General features: G+C 39.3%; 1 pseudogene; it reads right to left on the minus strand.

Annotated features, from left to right (window-relative positions):
• Positions 1 to 10,024: 10,024 nt before the first annotated feature.
• Positions 10,025 to 23,236, minus strand: part of LOC125341353 — a 28,602-nt pseudogene continuing 15,390 nt past the window's right edge.

Consider the following 23,236-nt stretch of genomic DNA (forward strand, 5'->3'; position numbering starts at 1 on the left):
AGGGATGTAGCAAAATCCATCTCTGGCCTTCAATACTTAATGAATACTAGGGTTGGTTATAGAGCTGCATGAGGCAACAAGGTGCTATACATTAGTGTTTTCAGTCTTCGCAAAAACAAAGAAAGCCCTGTTTCCTTAGCATACTCAAACTGTAACCTTCAATAGAGAATGTTCTTCAGCTCCACTCTTGTATTTCAGGCTCCTCTTACTTTTAGCCCAAAGCCAGGGTTGAAACCTCTTCAACGTGGTGCCAAAGCTCGTCTAGGGCCCAGATACCTTCTCTTTGTCAGTGCCTGGGATCTGAACTCTCTCATTTGGCTTTGCTGAGCTCTTGGACATTCCTCTGGACCAGGAAGAGGAGAGCACAGCATTCCAGGCATAACTCATACTTAGAGAGTTTAGGCCCAGCTAGGAAATCAGTATACTGTGTGCATTCACTGACCTCTCAGTAGTCACCCTGCCACCTATCCTGATAAAGGTGATGACACTTTAGGTAGATAGGACAAAAAATGAATAAATAAACACCATGAATTTCTTTATCCTCCTTTTTCACCCTGTGTTTGCTGGGATCACTGATTGTTGCTGTTGGCTCAAAGACTAGCACAACACAAGCTAAGCCCCTTTGGCTGCCTAGGCAGTGATATTATATGAAACCCAAATAGTTACTGACAGTAGCCTCTGACAGGAAGCCAGAGACCAAGTGTTCTAAGTAGCCCTACCATTTTCTGAAAGATTCATAGCCTCCTTTCTCTGTCTTAAAGACGGTTTGTTACAGAACTGAACTCTGAGCTGCAGTCTCAACTGGAGTTCACAACAGTACCTACCCTCCTATATCTTCTCCCTCCTATATCTTCTTCTTCCTGTAGGGAAAGCCTCATACCTGAGGGCTCTATGGAACATCCCAATGATCACCATGTCAAAAAAAAAGCACCCACCCTGAAGACCAAAACAGACTCAGTTTGTGAGTTGGTCCTGTGATGTGAAGTTCCAAGTGGAATAGGGGAGAATTTCATCATACCTACAGTCCATGATAGCTTCACACCTACTGAACCTGTACAGGAATCCTAGTTGTAATGACCAACTCTCCATTGCCTAGAGCCCAGCAGAGCTGAGGTTTTCCTGATTATCTCAGTAAGCTGTGCTCAGTGCTCAGATAAATGCAGTTACTCTGTAGGTGGTTCATAGGTATGCAATATAGGAGGACAATAAGTTCCTTTCCAGATAATCCTGTGTGACTAGAATATCTCAGTCTGCTCTACGTCTTCCTCGCTCTATCTATACACAAGAAAGGGATACTCCTTTCTGACAGAATCTGGTGCCCCATTCATAAATAATTCTTCATTTTCTCAGGTGTCAAATAATTGAAGCTAGACCAAGGGAATGCTGTCTTCACAAGGAAATAAAGGACAGCACACTCCAAAGGGCCAGCCTAAACCAGCACCTGTCTGGCTCCTAACAGTGCTGGCAATAATCAATGAGGGTGCTCACAGCAGGCCACTTCCCAGGCTCTATTTGCTAGGCTTCACCTGAAGGTCAAGACTCTCATGTTATTAGAAGTGTTATCAGCATTTGAACAGACAGTTCAATGCGTATTGGGTGCTGGCAAATTTCTGGCACATGGACAGGAAGTATGGGTTGAATATTTTAAAGAATACACCAATTCTAAGAAGTAAAGTGTAGTTCTGGAATAGCTTGTGGAAGGTTCATCTGTGCCCAGATAACTATGCAAATGTTTTGTTCATGAAACCCAAATGGTATCAACGATGACAATGTACACATACAATGATTCTAAAGAGATAAGATGCTGCTTTGGTCAGTCACATCACAGGTAAAAACTTTCCTGTATTACTCTTGTGATGAGAAATGTATGAGGTTTCCTACTTGTGTATATGGACAACTTGTAAACTATTTAATACACTTTTAATTCTTAAACACAAGAAATGCACAAGTGCATCACATTACAAGCTTCTGGTCTGTATCCTGGAAACATCTCCTGGCTATAGGAAAGAGTTCCAGTCTATGAGACAGGCAGGAACACTGTGGCTGCAAAGGATCAACATGTGTACACACAAAGTTCAGTGAATATGAGCAATGATTTACAAATGGGATTACACCAAGTAAAACCTCCATCACAAGAAAGTAAACAGTCATTAGAATGAATCAATGGCCTACAGTATTAACCAGCTAAACAACTGGCACTTGATGAATAACCAGAATATAGAAGAAGGTCAGAAAACTAAGGAATGAACACATCAAATAATACATTGGCAAATGAAGGTATAGATTCTTCTTTGGCAAATGAAGGTATAGATTCGTCTTCTTTTCTTCTTCTTCTTCTTCTTCTTCTTCTTCTTCTTCTTCTTCTTCTTCTTCTTCTTCTTCTTCTTCTTCTTCTTCTTCTTCTTCTTCTTCTTCTTCTTCTTCTTCTTCCTCTTCTTCTTCTTTTTGGTAGTCCTGGGGCTTGAACTTCAGGTCTGAGTACTGCCTCTGGCTTCTTTTTACTCAGGGTTAGCACTCTACCACTTGAGCCACAGGACCCACTTATGGCTTTTTCTATATGTGTGGTGCTGAGGAATCAAACCCTGGGCTTCATATATACGAGGCAAGCACTCTACCACTATTCCATTTTCCCAGCCCTATAGATACTTCTGAAATACAGAGATAAAATGGATAATAAAAATACACAAAGAGCTTTTCAACATCTTTGGATGTTGAAATGCAAAAACAAATGACACTGAATTTTATCACTCTCCAGTAACAAAGTCTATCATCCAGAAACCTAGTAACAGTGCTGTCAAGGATGAAATGAAAGTGAGAACTTACACACAATTCATGGGGATGTCATTTTTTGTAATCACTATGGAAATATATGTAGTTTCCTCAAGAAACTATACATAGATTGAGATATGAACAGACACCACTACCTTGTGAAACTGACGTTCATTCCATGTATGTGTCAAACTAAACACTCTGAAAAGCTAACATGTACTACCCAAAACTTCAAAGTTATGAAATCCAAGGTAACGAGTATACAAGTATGAAAGGCCAGTGCAAACCTCACTAGAATGTGTTTATTCCTCCTATCATTTTAAAGTACATACGCTGCTTTGTTTATACTGTGATGCATATGTGCATCTACTATTGCAGCCTTCTGTGAAGTGTATTCACTGCCCTAATGTAGCTCTATTCTCCATCGCCATTGAGGTCTCTGCATGGAATTTGGGTCTTCTATATACTGACAAGTAGAAATCACACAGATGATTTGATATGGATTTATTCTTGAGATAGAGGAGAATGTTCGCCATTACCACATGCCCTCACACAAGTGCATCGTGAAAAAAAAATCTTGATCTATGTTAGCATGTTTAGTGAGATTTACCCATGTGAAGGTGAAACTTAGGAATGCAAATGTAAAACTCAATTTGGGCATTGACCTTGACTCATTGGATTAATTTAATTGAGGATACTTTTATGATATTCTGAACTCTGAATTTGTCAAAATGTATTAGACACAAATTTTATGCACAAATTTCAATAAAATGCTGCTGATTTCAGCAGCATCACTGACTAGCAGGGAATAGAAAGTAGGTGCATTTATGGAAACCTGACCTAATCAACCAGCAATGTTCTGTCACTGTTCTGGATAGTGAGTTTGTGAAGTGAACTTTGGTTGACATCCCACTGGCATATACTGTTTTCTGGCCATTTCACCATGCACCTGACATCGCCTCCGCTGATGCAATCCAATTGTATCATCCCAAATGGCTTTCATACACTACTTTCATGACTCAGATGTCTGACAAAAATCTATCAAAGTTAACCTCATCCCAAGGCCTCACTATCTGTGGTCTTGGAAGAAAGAATAGCACCTGTGATGAAGAAGGAGAATCTGCAATCATGTTTTCAACCTGTGTTTTTCTCCTGGATGCAAAACCTCAGATGCAGAGCCCCTGGGAAGAGTGTTACACATTCTTCCAGGGGACTTACAAGAGCTTTTCAGGAAAGGTATTTTACAATATACAACTCTGTCAATAAAAAGGCACTTATGCACATAGACAAAATGACTAAAATATATACACCTGAAACAGTAGGCCTCTCTTCCAGCCAGGATTTCAGCTTGGCAGATGCTTCAGGGATGTGCCCATTGATTTTCACATTCCTTCTTCTCCATTTTCCCCTCCCTGTTAGGTCCATAGCTGGCACTAGCTGCTTTTCTACCAAGAAGTAGAGAGCACACATGGATGGAGATTCAATGATTGCTCTGCTTTTCCCTCTCTACAGATTCAAGTAACAGGGATGCTTCTGGGCTTGAGGAGAACAAGCCATCAGTGACTCATCAATTTGTTTCCATCTACTGTTTTATTCTCAGGGCAATGGCTGAGGGAACTCTGGGTGTGTAGATGAGTGTTCTTTGTCTTCTTTACCCTGACAACCCATCTGTACTATAACTAAAACAGATCCGTTTCATTATTTTATCTTCCATCTACTGTGGATTAAATTTCTACCTGCTAGCTAGGAAAGGAATTTGATTTCCTTCCAGATAGATTGTCTTTCCGGGATTGTAAAGTACTTCACTTTAAACTGTAAGCACTTCACAATGAAGTGATATTATTAAGAACAACCTGAGTCAGTATAATGCTGCAGACACAGTTCATTCCTCACAGGCCAGTGGTCTCAGATCTTGTCTTTGGTTACACTTACATTTTGAGGACACTGAAAAAAAAATCTGTATTGTAAACTGCTGGCTTATGAGGGAATACTAACTACACAGGATTGTGGTATCTGAGGATCAAGGTTTGAAGCCAGCCCAGGTATGAAAATCCCTGAGACACTTATCTCCATTTAATCACCCAAAGCTGAAAGTGTCACTTTGGCTTAAATGGCAGACCTCTAGCATTAGGAAAAAAGGTCAAAGACAGTGTCTAGGATCTGATTTCAAGCCCTTAGATTCATTTTCTGGCTCCCTGTCTGTTTCTTTTTCTTTGTTTCTCACTCTTTTACTTTAGACAAACCAAAATTAAGCAATGTGTCATTATTTCCTGTCACATATGCTCCACAATCCAGGTTTACCAAGAATTATTACAGAGTCTTTATGGGAGAATTTTATCTACCTAAGATGAAATCTTCTTTACTCATTCAAATGCATATCCTTGGCTATGGTCTGTAGCAGAGGGTTTCACTAACAAATGGATACGCAAGAAAAATAGGAACAAAGAATGAAAAATGACTATGGAAATCTTCAAGGAACCCTACCAGCCTATTGGACACCCATTTCAAGAGAAAATGTCATTGCCTCTATCGTGTACTCCTTTTCAACTGATGGTATGAGTGGTGTAGCCAGAGATATCTGCCCATAGATGGGAGCAGTAAGTAGTCACTTTCCCTTTTGTACTTGTCCTGGGAATTCAGGGCCTTGGCACTGTCCCTTGGCTGTTTGCACAAGGCTAGTCCTCTAGCACTTGAGCCACAGCTCCACATCACACACTTTTTGGATGTTAAATAGAGATGGATTCTCTAAATTCTTCTGATCATTTTCACCTTTCTCAAGTAGCTAGGATTCCAGGTATGAGCCATCCCTGTTTAGCTTACCTTGCATTCTTTTTTTTTTTTTTTTTTTTTTTTGGCCAGTCCTGGGCCTTGGACTCAGGGCCTGAGCACTGTCCCTGGCTTCTTCCCGCTCAAGGCTAGCACTCTGCCACTTGAGCCACAGCGCCGCTTCTGGCCGTTTTTTTCTGTATATGTGGTGCTGGGGAATCGAACCTAGGGCCTCATGTATCCGAGGCAGGCACTCTTGCCACTAGGCTATATCCCCAGCCCCTTACCTTGCATTCTTGAATGGTCTTTTCTGTCAATGCTTATGCCCAAGATTGGAGCCACAACACCGCTTCTGGCTTTTTGTTGGTTATGTGTGTCACGGACTTTTCTGATCTAGTTGCCTTTTACTCAGGATGCACAGGTCTCATCCTCCTGATCGTCTAGAAATTCAGGCATGAGCAAGCAGCACAGGTTGCTTATTAATTTAATTTTAATTTTCTGGGATTTCTCCAAACTTTAATCTGTATATATAAAACACCAACACTGCAATCATTATTGAGGGGATTTAAAAATATTTTGTATTGAATGTGTAAAAATCATAATAAGATGGGATCCATTGTGATACTTCCATACAAGAACACAGAATATTTTGAATAATTTACTTCCTTCCTTTGGTTGTTCTAATAAAGAAATAGAGCAAATTTCAGAAGTTACCTCTGGATATCAGATCATCAGCATGAACAACTAACTACATGGTTTGATTTATACAGAGATAGATCCAGGTAAAGATATTCATGAATGACAAATAGTACTATATGTTGGGCTCGGTAGCCTCTCCCAGTGTAGGGAACAAGGCTCAGCTACTCTTCTTTTCACACTCCCTTTCACGCCCTCTCCCCTAGTCACCCAGCCCGCAGATGAAGCTAGGGTGGGGTGGGGAGCCAGCACCGTCCTGCCGCACTTGGCCAATCCCAGAAAGCATGCCCACCTCCTTACCAATAGACAAAGTCGGCATGGAGGGGATTGGCCAGGATGCCGATAGGCTGAAAGCTGTCACATGATCTCCCTGAGCTAACGTCACTCGAGAGCCCTGAGCCAGGGCGGGGCTGGTAGGGGCCGGGCTGGCTAGGCTGGGAGATGCCTGGGCTGGCTGGAGAGTTGGGGGCTGGGTGCAAGGGCGGACCCAGAGAGGGCAGCCTGCTTCCGCATTCCCCCAGGGCTTGGGGGAGGGGCGACAAGCCCCTCCATCAAGTCTAAGGATCCCAACAACTATATACAGTCCACATATGAATATATTGGAAAAGTAATCACCGAAGTGGGAAACCTCAAGTTCCCATGGCATTATGAGAAGAACTTTACAAAGACAGAAATAAGCAATGAAAACATAAACTCATTCTATCTCGGTAGAGGTGATTTAAGGCACACATAGGCAGAGTTTTTCTTAACAATTTTTAACTGAAATCTGCAGGTATTTAATTCATTATTAAATTAATATATATGAAGTAACGTTTACCACAAGGGAGCAGCATTTAGAAACCATGTTTCTAGCATGCATATCCAGCCCAGAACTCATCCCCTGATTTTTTTGTGTGCTTGATATCATCATTTAAAAATGCATATGTCTTCTGCCATATTACCATCTTCCAATTCAAACACTTTTCTGGCCCTAAAATTTCAGCCTGATGTTTTCCATTCCTTCACTGCCTACATCCATTTTTCATTTCCCATGTAACTGCTATTTTTGTCTGCCTTGATGGGTAACTCATTCTAGCTTTGATATGTATTGTTCTCATGGTTTAAATGTTTCAACATTTTTTATATTTGTTTTCCAGTTACAATTTTTAATTCTTAAAGTTTCTATGCATGTGCCTGTTAGTCAACTGGACTGTTTCCTACTGGTATTTAAATTTTGAACTATTTTATACTATAGTATCAATCCTTTGTGAGATGAATATGTAGCAATAGTTTCAGCCACTCATTTGGCTGCCTGTTTCATTCACTGTTCTTGCGTGCTTGCGTGTGCGAGCGCACACACACACACACACACCCCAGATAGTAGATGGCAAAAACTTGGCATACAACTTATACAGGATCCTGAACATTCACACAGTGAGACTAAAGGAGGATATTCTCACAGAGGAGCAAAACATAGGCTCAACAGCTATATTAATATGATTTTAAACTGATGTTTACTAAAATGAGCTCCCAAGCAATGGAAACGAGATTTTTTTTGTGACTTAGCTTGTTGAGGTTGATTCTCTGTCTTCTCCTTTGTCACTGTATTTGATTTCTTTTGTGTGTGTTTTGCTGAGGGTGAGGAGGAGCAGAGAATGGTTTTACAAATGATGAACAATTGCATCACTGATACTAGACACTGGATTGAAACTGAAACATAAAAGTTTTCAGGGGGGGCTGGGGATATAGCCTAGTGGCAAGAGTGCCTGCCTCGGTATAGGTTCGATTCCCCAGCACCACATATACAGAAAACGGCCAGAAGCGGCGCTGTGGCTCAAGTGGCAGAGTGCTAGCCTTGAGCGGGAAGAAGCCAGGGACAGTGCTTAGGCCCTGAGTCCAAGGCCCAGGACTGGCCAAAAAAAAAAAAAAAAAAAGTTCTCAGGGAATGGATCTGGAGTGAATACTGAGAGAAAATGAGGGGAAAGGTGGGATCCTTCAAAAACAAATGTACTCATTACATGATTCATGTAACTAATCTTTGTATGCCTCACCTTTAAAAATTGAAAAAAGAAAAAAAAATTGGAATAAGCCAGTGCATACTTTGTTTTTTGTTTTCTTTCCCTTCTAATTGGTCACTTTTGATGGCTTCGATATCTTTACTGAAGTTTCCTTTTTCATCTTATATGGACTCCTTTACTTCTTTTCTTTATCTTTGTCTCTCTCATATCTTTTGCTAGGTAACTATGTTGTCATTTAATCCATATCCATCTTGTGATATTCATTTAGGTTTCTCTTTGTAGATGCCAAGAATTCTTCTAATACTCTTTAGTTAGTCTTATCATGCTCATGGATTCTATGGTGTAGGGCTGGGAATATGGCCTAGTGGTAAAGTACTCGCCTGTATACAAGAATTCTATTGTGTATATTTTTTTCTTTTCATAAACATTTTTATCACAGTGTTTTTAAAGCATTTTTTTACAACTAGCTTCTAGGTCTTTCATTGCCTGCCCTATAGCCTGTTTATTTTCTGTAAGAATTAAGCTTCCTTTAATTGCCACTTTTCTTGTATTTCTATGGATTCCTTCTGTCTATTTTGCATCATTTGATTTCCTTGTTGCCTCCATTGTTTACTTCTTTGAACAACGTGGATTACTTTCATGATAATAATTTTTTTAGAATGTGCATTAAAGACATACTATTGCACACATATACTTGCCAAAAAAACTAATGCAATTTAATCCTCTTTATTCACCTATTTTCTTTCCTTTTCATTATCTCAATCTAAATATAGTGGTTACAGGGTGGGATTAGTGCAAGTTCCCATGCTGGCCTAGGAAAAGTTGGATTTCAATGTAAAGCTTCCTTAAAATTCTTTCCTCATCCCTAATGTGGGAGGTTCCTCTCTCCATGATGAGTGCCTAGAATTTGATGACTGCCTCTGTCATTATACAAACAAGATATTTTAGCTTTTATTCTGGTTGATATTGTGGGAAAAGTTGTTCATGATGTTGGGTCTGTGAGCACAGCTTGGTATAGAACCTTTATTACATAACACTTTGCTTCACAATGATGTTATTCAATTGAAGATTTGTTAGTTTGACCTACAATACACAACATAACCTGTTGTTTTGAAACACAGGGTTTTTCACACAAATAGAGATAGTTACCCGAGGTGAATATAACAGAATATATGGTGTCCCATGAAAGCCTACTCCATTTTTACTGGAAAATTTAGCTGTGGTCCATGTATGTGGTAGTGGAGATCTCTCTCTCTCTCTCTCTCTCTCTCTCTCTCTCTCTCTCTCTCTCTCACTTATTGATAGGTTGTTCATCAATTCTTTTTAAATTATATTTTTCAAAAACTAAAAGAAAAACATAGGGGGCTGGGAATATGGTCTAGTGGCAAGAGTGCTTGCCTCGTATATATGAAGCTCTGGGTTCGATTCCCCAGCACCACATATTATAGAAAATGGCCAGAAGTGGCTCTGTGGCTCAAGTGGAAGAATGCTAACCTTGAGCAAAAAGAAGCCAGGGACAGTGCTCAGACCCTGAGTTCAAGGCCCAGTACTGGCAAAAAAAGAAAGAAAAAGAAAAAAAAAACATAGCTTTCATGAATTTCACATGATTATACAATATACAACATTACTGGGATTATAATGAGTGTAAATCTTCTCATTTATGATCCCTGTCCTATTTTCATTTCTTTTAGCTAACCTGTAGACCTTTTCATCATGCCCTGAGTGACCATAACAAGTTTCCTGCTCTCTATCAGATGGCCTCAAAGGACACATCAATAGCCATTGGCATGGTCTTATTACTGCTTCACTCCAACTGGAATTGAGTGGGACTGATCATCTTGATGAGAATGATTTGTGGATTCTTCCTGCATTGAAAGAACAGATGGTCAAGAACAGGATTTGTGTAGCATTAGAGCTAGCATTTCCAAGTTCTGCCATTTCAAATGTTTTCAAAATCATGGCATATTATAACCTGATTAATATAAATTCAGCAATTATCATCATCATATATGATGATAATGACTCCCTACTGTATTTAATGATGTGTGTATAACAATTAATAATAAATAGCAAAGTGTGTTTTGTTTTATCATGAACTCAAAGTGGGATTTAACCATGAAAAGAAGGCCGTACCTCTCATTTTTTTACACCACTGCCCAGATGATTCAAAAAATTTTTCAAGGCAGTTAGCCCTTCCAAATACCCAGAAGACTTTTTTCCTTGCTAGGCTGTGGTTTCTCTCTTTTTAATTACTCAGATTCTGAGTTTGATTGTATAACTTGGGAGAACTGTCCTTCTGAAGCCTCCTTGGATTTGTTTTCTGGGCACATTTTTGACATGACTATGTCTGCAAACAGTTACAATATATAAAACACTGTGTATGCTGTGAAACAGGCTCTCCATGAGATGCTTTATCATCAAACAGAAACATAAACAATGGGAAATAAAAGAAAGATGGTGTCTCTTCCTGTTCAAGTAAAGCCTTCTGATGGGATGGCCCACACCAAGAAGAAGGTCAATACATAGAGAGGTTTATTATTGTATGAAACATTTCAGGTGTTTTTCCAACACCCCAAAAATGATACTTCTTTAAATATATGTGAGATTCTCTGTATATGTGTTCACGTGTTCTTCAGGAAAAGCCAGCCATGACAAAATGTATTGCATGTTTCAAAAACTCTCTTATTTACAAACAACCTCAAATGCAAATAGCTAATATTTTGAAAAGTGTAAAATCAACCTTTCCCTCTGTATTTATTAAGTAACTGAAAATGAAGACCTCCTGCATGGAATTCTCAGTGTGTCTCAAAAGTGATTAAGTTTTGTTCTGCTTAACATATTAAAATGTAACACGCTTAAATTATAGGCAATCACAAAATTAGTATATGTGGAAAACCAAAGCTAGCGGACTGAAAATTGTCTCATTCAAAACTATTGACATGGAGTTGTTCTCTCTTTTGAAGAGGCCTTCCATTTCTTTGTTGAGTGACCAGAATTCAGAAACATCTTTATTCCTCCATATCTTTCCCTTTGGGATATATCATTACCTGTCTCTGCTATTCTTGAATTCTGGATCCGAAATGTTAGCCAATCAGGAGTTTCACTTAGGTTAGGTTTTCCATCTTAACCCTTGTATGTACTTCACCACAATGTGATGTATCTCTTTTAGCTGCATCCTTTTCTGAAGAACATCCAATTTCACAATCCTACTGGAGATCAAGTGATTTTGCAAAAGAATAGGAATTGGAGGCGAATATGACATTGTGAACATTTGGAATTTCCCAGAACATCTTGAACTTAAAATGAACATAGGAAAATTTTCTCCATATATTCCTTCTGGCCATCAACAATCTTTATCTGAAGATATGGTAGAGTGGGCCATGGAATTAAGAGAGGTGTGTTGCATCTCTTTGTAATGACTTTAAGGACAAATAAGTAATCAAAACTCATTCTTAAAATTGGTACTTTATTGTGTGCCACCAACATACTCCAGCAATACTAGCTACTTACCTGGCTGAAAAATGAATATCATGGTTTCAAATCAGTCATAGTAGGAAAGCCTGTAAGAGTTATCTCCAATTAACAATCAATAAACATGCAAATGGAGTATTAGAGTGTTTCATTAAGCACCAAGCTCACATACACAGCCTAGGCTCTTAGTTCAAGACTTAGGACTGGAACACAGACACACATACACACACACACACACACACACACACACACATACACACAATTCATTCCCTATGTGCTTACTAACAACCAAGTATTGTATGTTTAAGAATTTACAACTTAAGGGGCTGGGGATATGGCCTAGTGGCAAGAGTGCTTGCCTCATATACATGAGGCCCTGGGTTCAATTCCTCAGCACCACATATACAGAAAACGGCCAGAAGTGGCGCTGTGGCTCAAGTGGCAGAGTGCTAGCCTTGAGCAAAAAAGAAGCCAGGGACAGTGCTCAGGCCCTGAGTCCAAGCCCCAGGACTGGCAAAAAAAAAAAAAAAGAATTTACAACTTAAGAAATTGTATTGATTTATTGTTGGATAGGAAAGGAACAAAACAATTGAACAGGGATGGACTCTGGTGGCCCATACTTGTAATTCTATCTACTCAGGCAGCTGACTGCCTCTCATCTAAGGTTACTGGCCAGTTTAAAGCTCAAATGGGTAGAAAAGTCTATGAGACAGTTATCTCAATTAAGTACCAAAAGGTCAAGTGGAGATTTGGCTAATCTTGAGGAAAAAAAAAAAAACAAAAAAAAAAACCTCAAGGGTAGGGCTCAGACTCTGAAATCAATTTCTAGAGTCATGTTCATTGAGGATATCATCACAAGATATAAAATGCATCTTTTAGCAGGTTTCTATGAAGTGGCATGGTATTGGAGGAATTACATGTTTTAAAGGTTTATTTTGCTCCAATGTGGAAGTCACATTCAATGGTTAGTTCCCTTCTACTTAGGCATCTTTGATAAGATGAATCAATGAAGGAGCCTGAGCCAGAAGACAATTGTTACAGTATGACCACTGGAAAAGGAAGAAGATATGATAGGCTGGGGGTTCAAATAACCCTAAGAAAAGGAGACTTGTGCATTACCTTCCAGCATCCTTTTAAAGCTTCAGGTAAGATTATTTCTGCTTACTCCTCCTCAGTAACAACTGAGTGGGAGATAATCATTAATGACATGAGTTAAAGGAAACTGATAGGATTGGCAAATAGGACTTATTTCTCACCATGAATCTCCCACCTTCCTTTAAAGGTTTCACACTCCTCAATAGTTCAACAGGGGAGCAAGGTTATAGAATAAAATCTTTTCATGTTATGATGTGGAATCTCTAACAGCATTCAATTAACTGACCAGATTATGTGCATAAAATAATTTGCTAATAATCCTATTCTTTAAAATAATGGAATTTTGGGTGTAAGGTAAGAGGGTTTTTTTCAATTAAATTTTATTGACAGGTGATGTGCAGAGGGAGTACAGTTACAAAATAAGGTAGTGAGTACATTTCTTATCATATTTGTTACACCCTCCCTCATTTTTCTTTCCCTTCCCTAATTCAGGTAAGCATATGTACAATATCCAGTACACCCAAATCATATACAATAACCATGTGGAGTAAGGCAAAGGAAATTCACCTAGAACATTAAACATAACAACAATAAAATCCTCCTGTTTCCTTCTCTTGGAGTTCTTTTTGCTTATCCTCATCTTATATAATCATATATAAATAGCAGTTGAGCTATTGTGATCCACTGATAGGTCTATCCTAGACCTTTTTATGTTGTTTAGTATTTGTTTGGCTTTAGATAAATAATGTAAAGTTGCTCACCCAAACACATGGAAATCACATTTGAAAAGAAGTCTGCAGACCTGGTCTCTACTGTTCTCCCCACCCCCCCACCCCTAACAATCATATATCAAGGATCCCATGCTCCTTTGTTCTCTGTATTCTAGGCTTGCCTCATTCAACATTATTTGTTCAAGATCTGACCATTTACCTGTGAATACCATTATTTTATCATTTCTAATCTCTATGTAGTATTCCATTGTATACAGGTACCACATGTTTTGGATACATTAATCTGTAGTGGGGCATCTGGGTTGTTTCTATATTTGGCTATTGTGAATTGTGCAGCAGTAAACATGGATATGCAGGTGTCTTTATGGTATCCTGAGACTTGTTGTTCAGGATAGATGCCTAGGAGTGGTATGGCTGGGTCATAGGGTATGTCTATGCTGAGCTTTTGGAGGAACCTCCATACTGTTCTCCAAAGTGGCTGTACTAGTTTGCACTGGCATCAACGGTGGAGAAGGGTTACTCTTTCCCTACATCCCCCTCCTCCAGCATTTGTTTTTGCCTGAGTTTAGATTATAGGCCATTCTAACTGGGGTGAGGTGGTATCTCAGGGTTGTTTTCATTTGTATTTCCTTACTGCCAGGGATGTTGAAAATTTCCTCATATGTTTCTTTGACATTTTTATGTCTTTCCCTGTGAAGTCTCTCTTTAGCTCCTTTGCCCATTTAATAATTAGTTTGCTGGGTTTGGAGGGGGTTAGTTTCTTGAGTTATCTGCAGACAACAGATATTAGGCCTTTGTCTGTTGCTGTACTGGTGGAAATACTTTCATATATGGTTGGCTGTCTTTCTAGTTTAGTGGCTATGTCTTTACCTGTGCAGAAAGGTTTTTATTTTGTAGTAGTCCCTTTGTTGAGTCCCTCCCCTATCTGTTGTGCTCCTGGAACTCTTTTCATGAAGTTCCTACCTGTGCCTATAAGTTCTAGTGTCTTTCCTACTCTGTCCTTCAGTAGTTTCAGGGTTTCAGGTCTGGTGTTGTGGTCTTTAATCCATTTTGAGTTGATCTTTGTGCATGGTGATAGGCAAGAGTCCACTGTGAGTTTTCTACATGTGGCTGCCCAGTTTTCCCAGCACCCGTAGTTGAAGAGGCTATGTTTTTTCCATTGTCTTTATCTCTTTTGTCAAATATGAGCTGTCTTTAAATATGTGGATTCATTTCCGGGACTTCTATCCTATTCCATTGATCTTCAGGTCTGTTTTTATACGAATGCCAAGCTGTTATGATTTTCTCTACAATAGAGCTTGAAGTCTGGTATTGTGATACCTCCTATTCTGCTTCTTTTGTCTATAATTGCTTTGGCTATTCTAGGTCTTTTGTTCCATATGAATTTGTGGGTTGTTTTCTCTATTTCACTGAAGAATGTAGCTGGGTTTTTGATGGGGATTGCATTGAACTTGTTTATCATTTTGGGCAATATGGCCATTTTCACTATATTGATTCTGCCTACCTATGAGCATAGGAGGTCTTTCCATCTCCTGGTGTCCTCTTTGATTTCCCTTTTTACATTTGTATAGTTCTCATTAAACAGCTCATTCAGGTCTTTAGTTAGGTTAATCCCTAGGCAATGTATTCTTTTTTTAGCTATTGCAAATTGTATTGTTTCCATAATTTCCTTTTCTGCTTGTACATTGCTGGTGTACAGAAAAGCTGCTGATTTTAGTGGATTAATTTTGTAACCTGCTACTTTGCCAAAATGTTTTATTAGTTCTAGGTTTTGGGAGACTGAGTTTTTTGATCCTTCAGATATAAGATCATGTCTTCTGCGAATGGGGATAGTTTGATTTCTTCTTTTCCAATGTGGATCCCTTTAATCCCTTGTCTTTTCTTATTGCTATGGCTAGGGATTCCAACACTCTGTTGACTAGAAGCAAGTCTGGGCATCCTTGTCTTATTCCTGATTTTAGGGGAACTGCTTTTAGTTTCTCCCCCATTTAACATGATATTATCAGTTGGTATGTTGTATATCGCTTTTATTGTTTTTAAGAATGTTCCTTCTATTTCTATTCTCTCCAGGGCTTTTGTCATGTATGGCTGTTGTATTTTGTTGAAGGCCTTTTGGGCATCAACTGAGATAACATTGTGATTCTCGGTGTGAACTCTGTTGATTACATTTATTGACTTGTGAATGTTAAACCAGACTTACATCTGTGGGATGAAGCATACTTGATCATATTGTATAATTTTCTTGATCAGTTTCTGGTTCCTGTTAGCTAATATTTTGTTGAGGAGCTTTGCATGTGTGTTCATGACTAATATTTTTCTGTAATTCTCTTTTTTGTTGTTGGGTCTTTCCCTGGTTTGGGGATGAGTGTGATATTAGCTTCATAGAATGAGTTTGGGAGGAATGATATATATATATATATATATATATATATATATATATATATATATATATATAATACCTTACACCTTAATCATATATATGTGTGTATATATATATATATATATATATATATATACATGGGTGTGTTCTCTGTTTCATATTTTATTATCATATTTAGATTTACCTGTCACATATGAGGGAACACATGCCCCTTTTCTCTTTCTGAACTAGACTTCATTCAACATAAGATCTTTCACTGGTATATAGGTGTGTGTGTGTGTGTGTGTGTGTGTGTGTGTGTGTGTGTTAGTATAGGGGCATGACATCAGGGCCTCATGTACTCTTTTTTGCTTTATTCATGAAGGCTAACCCTCTACCTCTTGATCCACATATTACTTCCCAAGTTTTGCTGATTAGAATTAAGTTTCCTGAGAACATAGGTATATAGATGTGAACCAGCAACATAGAGCTCCACATATGTTTATACTTTAAAGTCACTTTCCATTAACTGATTTTTTAAAAAAAATTATTTATAAAGTGCAAAACTTTAAATAAGCCTTTTGTTCTGCTCTAACTTTCCCATTCCCCTTTCCAAACAATTGGACTACAGGTATCCAATTACCTCAAATGCTTAGTTTTTTTACCTCAAAATTTCATAGGTTCATAAATCCAGTCTCTTCCTCTCCTCTTCTAGCATCTGAAATGTCACCAAATTAGACATTTTTAAATATTACCCAACTCCTCCCACCCTCACCTGTGGAAACCTATAGAGGTTCAGAAATATCCCAATCTGGGCAGATGTTATTCCTGTTGGTCCTGTAAGTATTGCTGTAGACTTCCTCTCTCCCATACATGTGTAGTTTGGAGTGTCATACTTCCCAAAGAAGCAAAAAAAGGCATTTTAAAATGCTTCCCAAATTATATATTTAACATTACAGATATCAAATCCCAGAGTCAAGTTATGTAAAAGATCAGGGTTTTCATTGATCTCTTTAATAGCAAAAGTTAAGGCAAAAATAAGCTGGTAGTTTTTGAAGATAAACATGTAATGAGCATAGAAATATAGGAGCAATATTTCAAAACTTGTGACTTTAGTGGATTGAATGCTTGCTTTTCTGCCAATGAATATGCCCAAACATTATGTCAGTTTGGAGTAGAATGTGAATGTAATGTCTTATTCTTGTATATATGATTAGGAAAGGACATGAAAGGAATTTGTCCTGAGTGAGATTCAGAAACTTACTTAAGCAGCAGAGCCGTAGCTGACATTGCAGTTTTCTCACCCCATAGAAACTTTTACTCCTAGAAAGACAACCAGAGTAAGTTCTAAACAGTACAGGGATTCTGGCCAGGAAGGAAAAATCGACTTTGCTCGTCTGAAAACACAGATTTGAGCTCTGGGCGGCGTCCCGCTGCCGTGCCAGTGCCGGCGCTGGCACAGTGCCCAGCACAGCAACCTGCACTCTGTGTGGCTAAAGCACACAGCGTAGACCAGGGAGAAATCCTCCAGATGGCGGCTGAGCATGGACGACCTGAAATCGCAGAGAAAGCGTGAGTACCCCACAAAAGATATTCTCACTCACGCCCACAGAGCAGCTTCTGGAAGGTAGCCTTTCCCCCACATCCAGAGCAAAGCGCCATCTTTGCCACTGGCATAGGGTCAGACCAGGTTGGAACTAAAGCGGGCCTGGGGAAAGCGAGGTCAAAGGAGCCATCTTTGAAAAGGGCAAGAGGGACCAACCAGTGAGAGCCAGCTCTGCCCAGGAGAAAGCCCCCTGCCCTGGCAGGAGGCGAGTCCTGGGCCTCAGCTTAGCCAGAGGTGCCCCAACCTGCCTGCCAGAATTTCTAAATTTAAAGCAAAAGCAGCGAGCAGCTCCCAGCGGCACAGAAACACCAGACGGGGGAACAAACAGTTACTGGGACAGCTAAATGGTCCCATCACAGAGGAAGCCCAATTCCCAGCCCAAAACAGAGCTGCATTCCATAGCCACCTCCACCAAGGAGGCCACCTCCCTCAGGCAAGCAACTCTCAGCCTGGTAAAACAGGCCAGAGGCGCCCCGCCCTGCTGAGTCCACAGCCTATTCAAAGCCAGGCATCAAAGTCAGCGGCCCCACAGCAGACAGAGGAGCCACAGTTCCTGAGACTGCTCACGTCCCCATCTACAGAGGATGCCCAAGGCCTGCCTGGAAGCTGTGCGAACCACAGAGACCCAGTATTGCACCAACAAGGGAGAAGGTTCAGAAGAGATCCACCCCTTGCAAACTGAAATCAAGTCAAACCAGCCAGTCAGGAAAATAGACTGCAGACCATTGCAAGTAAACCAACGACTGGGGAAAGACTACCCAAACAAGGAGGACTCCATTTTTTTTTTCTTTTCAAGCATTTTTTAAACTTTAAAAAAAAATTTTTTTTCTTTTAAATTTTTTCACTTCTGAAACTTCGTTGGTTTTTGGTTTGTTTGTTTGTTTGTTTGTTTTCCATTTTTACCAGTTTGTTTTATCAAGTTTTTTTGTTTGTTTGTTTGTTTGTTCAATTGTTCCTTTTCTGTTTTTTTTCTCCTTTTTATTTTCTTTCATTTTTAAATAATTTTTCTCTGTTTTGCGCATGTGTCTTCCAGTATTTTTACTTTATTTCTCTCTTTGCATTCTCTTTATTTAAAAATTACTTTCCTGTGAATAACACCTCCACTGTTTTCTGCTAACTCTCCATTGTCTATCATTTTAACATTGTTCTTTCTACTGATTCTACTCTTCTCCACATTTCCACGTCGCTGAAACTAAACCAAAATCACCACCCCCGCCCAATACATTTTACTCTATTCTCTTTATTACCTCCAACTTACCCTCCGGACTTACTGCCTGGACCTCCAGGTTCCATTGACTCCTGGTTATTGGATAGAGGGTATCCCAGATTAATCTGAGTGAACCAAAGGGGTTCATAGAGAAAGCCAGTCCTAAAAGAACTTAATATAAAAACAAGAATTGCGTATAGGGTTATAACAGTAAATAAGTAACTACTGAATACAGAGCCCAGGATTGGTTGTTATATTGAATTGTATTTAGGAACACCAAATCTAATTTTATACACCAGTATAAAAGGTATCTGTATATAATTGTGAACTTGTAAGATTTACACAACAGTGCTTGGTAAGGGCTGCTTTGGGTCTTAAACAGAGCTCACAGGTGCTGGTAGATGGGCATTCCCAATCCAAATGGGCAGAAGGAACACAAGAAAGATGGCAAACAATGAAGTCTTATCTCCCACTCAAAACAAGCAGGAAGCAGAGCAGTCAATCAAAGACATAGAAGAGAACCCCCAAAATGCTCTACAAAGTCTACTGATAAACATGATAAATGAAAAGTTTGAATCTCTTCAGTCAATTATTCTAGAGCGTGAGGAGGCAAAGCAAAAATTAATGGAGAATTTCATGGCATCCACAAATAGAAAGATAAATGAACTTCAAGAGTCAAATGAAAAGATAGCTACCCAGCTTAAAAATTTGAGAGACAACAATCAAAGCCAAAGTAATGAAGTTAATGAAGTAAAGAAGTCCATACAAGACCTAAGAAATGACATGGAAATCATCAGGAAAGACTAGTCAGAAGGAAAAGAGATTTGAAATCATGTAGCTAGCCTACAGTCCCAACTAACTGAAGCAGAGGATCGAATCTCAGGAGCTGAAGATTCCTTAGATTCTATGGAGAAAGATCAAAAATCAATACAAATCCAGTCCAATCAACAAAACAGATCGCTACAGGAGATTCAAGACACAATCAGGAAGCCCAATTTAAGGATAATAGGTATTGAGGAAAACTTGGAGAAAGAGGTTAATGGGATAGGCAATCTATTTAACAGAATATTAGCTGAGAACTTCCCAAATATCCAGAAGGAAAGGCCTATACAGATACAGGAAGCATTTAGAACCTCAAACCGACTAGACCAGAATAGAACATCCCACCAACACATTGTGATCAAAACAGGATCAGTAGAGTACAAGAGAAGAAGCCTTAAAGCTGTTAGGGAGAAGAAAACAATCACATATAAAGGAAAAGCCATCCGAATTACCCCAGACTTCTCTGCAGAGACCATGAAAGCAAGGAGAGCCTGGAATGAAGTATACCAAACACTAAATAAAAATAACTACCAACCAAGAATTCTGTAGTTCTCGCATCGTATACATGAAGCCCTGGGTTCAATTCCTCAGCACCACATATATAGAAAAGGCCAGAAGTGGCACCCAGGTACCCCAAAACACAGTAGAAATTAGTGAGGGAGCCCTTGTTACACAGGATGATGATGAGGCCATGTTTAGTGTGTGCATCAGTGTCAATGAAGGGAGGAGAGGTCCCCAGTCAGATTCCACAGACAGTCACCTGCATCAGGGTGCAGATGGGAATGATGAAGTTAGAAGCCCCTGATACCAGCAGCCACCTCATCCTTCTCCCTGGAGAAGTGACCTTGAAGGCCAGAACCACAGTTACAGTTTTGGCCAAGACAGCAGAAACAGCTACAGTGAATGCAACTCCAAATGTGGTTTGCTGTCGAATGAAGGTGACTGTTTTGGGATGGCCAATAAAGAACAAGGAACAGAAGAAACAGAAGATGAGTGAGATGAGCAGGATGTAGCTGAGAGCCTGGTTATTAGCCTTGACAATGGGAGTGTTGTGATGTTTCACAAAGACCTCAAGATCAGCTGCTGTGAGTGTAGATAAACCAAGAGACTGTCAGGAAAAGGCCATCCCCACAGGCTCTCCATAAGCCAGGAAACTTGCAGCTCTTAGGAGGCACTCGTTTCTCTGTGTGTGGGCATACTGATGATATGGACACTTCACACACTGCTCTATGTCTGTAAGGAAGACCAATAAACAGTCCCTTTTAAGTACTTAAAAACAAGTTAGGAAATCTCTATATTGCTATAGTTCTAACATGTCAATTCTTACTACCATAAAAATAAGCATCAGCAATTATTGTGGGACATGTTTAGTACTATCTTTATGTCTTCAGCAGGTTCCCACACTCCTGCCCACTTTCTCTTTTTTTTTTCATTCTGTTTCAAACTATTTAACCCACAGTGAATATCCCACATGTAATTTCTTCCCATTTTTGATACACTAGCATAATTTTTATGAATCTCTTCATGCTGCCATAGAATTCTCAGCCTTGTGTTTGGTAGTCAAACCCCTTATTCAAAACTGTGGGTAGAAAAGCTTACAATTCCCTGTATGATTCTGTGCAGTACTAATAGTAGCCCTATATTCCTTACTTATAGTTGATATATTTGTCTCTCTTACTAACGTGAAAAGCAGTCGAGAACAATGAATCAAATCACCCTTTGAAGCTCTAAAGTCATGGTAGGGTCAACCTTGTCACTACTTTTAATGTAAAATACAACCCAGAGCATTTGCACCACTGTAAGACCTTTTCTGGGCACCAGAAAATAAGGATGTGGAAGAGCTGTGTTTTAGGCTAAATATAATATTGAAGAAGAGAGAGACTTTGTCCTTAAAATGGCTTTGCACTTAATATGATAGAATTTAATTTATATTACTGAGTAGTTAATAGGCATGCATACAGCACACTAAAAACATCAATCCCATGCATAATTCAGAGCTCATGATTTATTTTTTTTCAATAAGCAGTATCATCTATTGTCACAATTAAAATACTAAGTGAAGGAAGGGACACTGAAACAACAATTCGAATACACAACTTATGCATAGACTTGCTGGATTCAGGGATACCAAGAATATGTATAAATTTCTCTTTAAGCATGAACTTACCTCTCCCATTAGCCATCTCATTCTCTGAACAATGAGTGCAATCAAAGCAACAGGCAGCCTATCCCTCCTCTTGGGACTTCCTGAATCTGGGACCACAGCTCTCACTGCAGACAGACTGAAGAGGCTGAGGAAAATCAGACATGTGTTCATGATTTGTTCATGATCTGTTCAGATTTTTAACTAACCTACTTTTAGGTTTTAAAGAATATGATTATTAAGTATAGTGTTTCTACGCACACAATTGTAGTCTGTTTATGTAATGCTGTTATAGATCCCACATCATTCCACAAATGGCTAACCTGCTATGGTCTTGAGCTCCATCTAGCTGTTTGAACTACTGAGAAGGGAAACCTTTAAAAGGTGGAGAGAATAAATTCTACTTGACAAACATATGGTGCTTCTCTGATTCTGTGGCTTTCTGTTTTGTCTCCTTGTCATCTGAGACATAGCAAGGATCAAGGAGGAAAAATCATCTTTGAAGCTATAAATGTATGTCAAAATATAAAGCCCACACCACCCTTCCTGGGATTATGTGAACCCCCGGCCCATCATATCTTTATCTAATTTTTCCTGTGGCCATGTGGTGAGAATCTGCTTCTCACAAAGCTTCCTTCAATAATTCCTCTCGCCAAAGATGCCTAAATAGCAGAACAATTAGCCATTGACAGAAATCTCCATGTCTGGAAGCAAAATAAACCTTTTCCACACAAAAGCTATCCCTTGGATACTTAGTCATGGTGTAGAAATCTGCTAAGAAAAATGTAATTCATATGTTATGATAACACTCAAAATCAACATTTAAAATCACACTTTTGTTTTTTATTTTTGGTACTAATTCTGGAGCTTGATCTGAAGGTCTGGTCAATATCAGTGAACTTTTTTCCTCAATGTTAACACACTCCTACATGACCCACAGCTCTACTTCAGCTTTATGGTAGTTATTGAGATAAGAATCTCAAAGAACAAATGGGACAACATCAAACTGCAGAGCTTTTGTAGGGCAAAGGACATAGCTTCCAAAATGAACAGAAAGCCCACAGATTGGGAAAAGATCTTTACTGGCCATACAATGGACAAAGGCCTCATGTCTAAAATATGCAAAAATAAAACAATTAAATTACTCCAAAGCAAAACCTCAAAGAACCAACAGGCCACTCAACAAGTGGGCTAAAGACCTAAAAAGAGACTTCTCTGAAGAGAAAATGAGAATGGCCAAGACACACATAAAGAAGTGCTCTACATCACTGGCCATAAAAGAAATGAAAATCAAAACAACATTGAAATTCCACCTCACCCCAATTAAGAATGTCCATTATCAGGAAAACTAACAATAACAAATGCTGTGGTGGGGGGGGGGGGGGGGAATGTGGCCAAAAGGGAACCCTACTACATTGTTGGTGGGAATGTAAACTTGTTCAGCCACTCTGGAAAGCGGTATGAAGATTCCTCAGAAAGCTAAACATACAGCCCCCTCCCCTATAGCTCAGCATCCCCCACTCTTGGGCATCTACCTAAAAGATTACAAACAAGAACACACTAAAACCACCAGC

This window comes from Perognathus longimembris, chromosome 24, assembly GCF_023159225.1.
Source record: "Perognathus longimembris pacificus isolate PPM17 chromosome 24, ASM2315922v1, whole genome shotgun sequence".
Taxonomy (NCBI): Eukaryota; Metazoa; Chordata; class Mammalia; order Rodentia; family Heteromyidae; genus Perognathus; species Perognathus longimembris.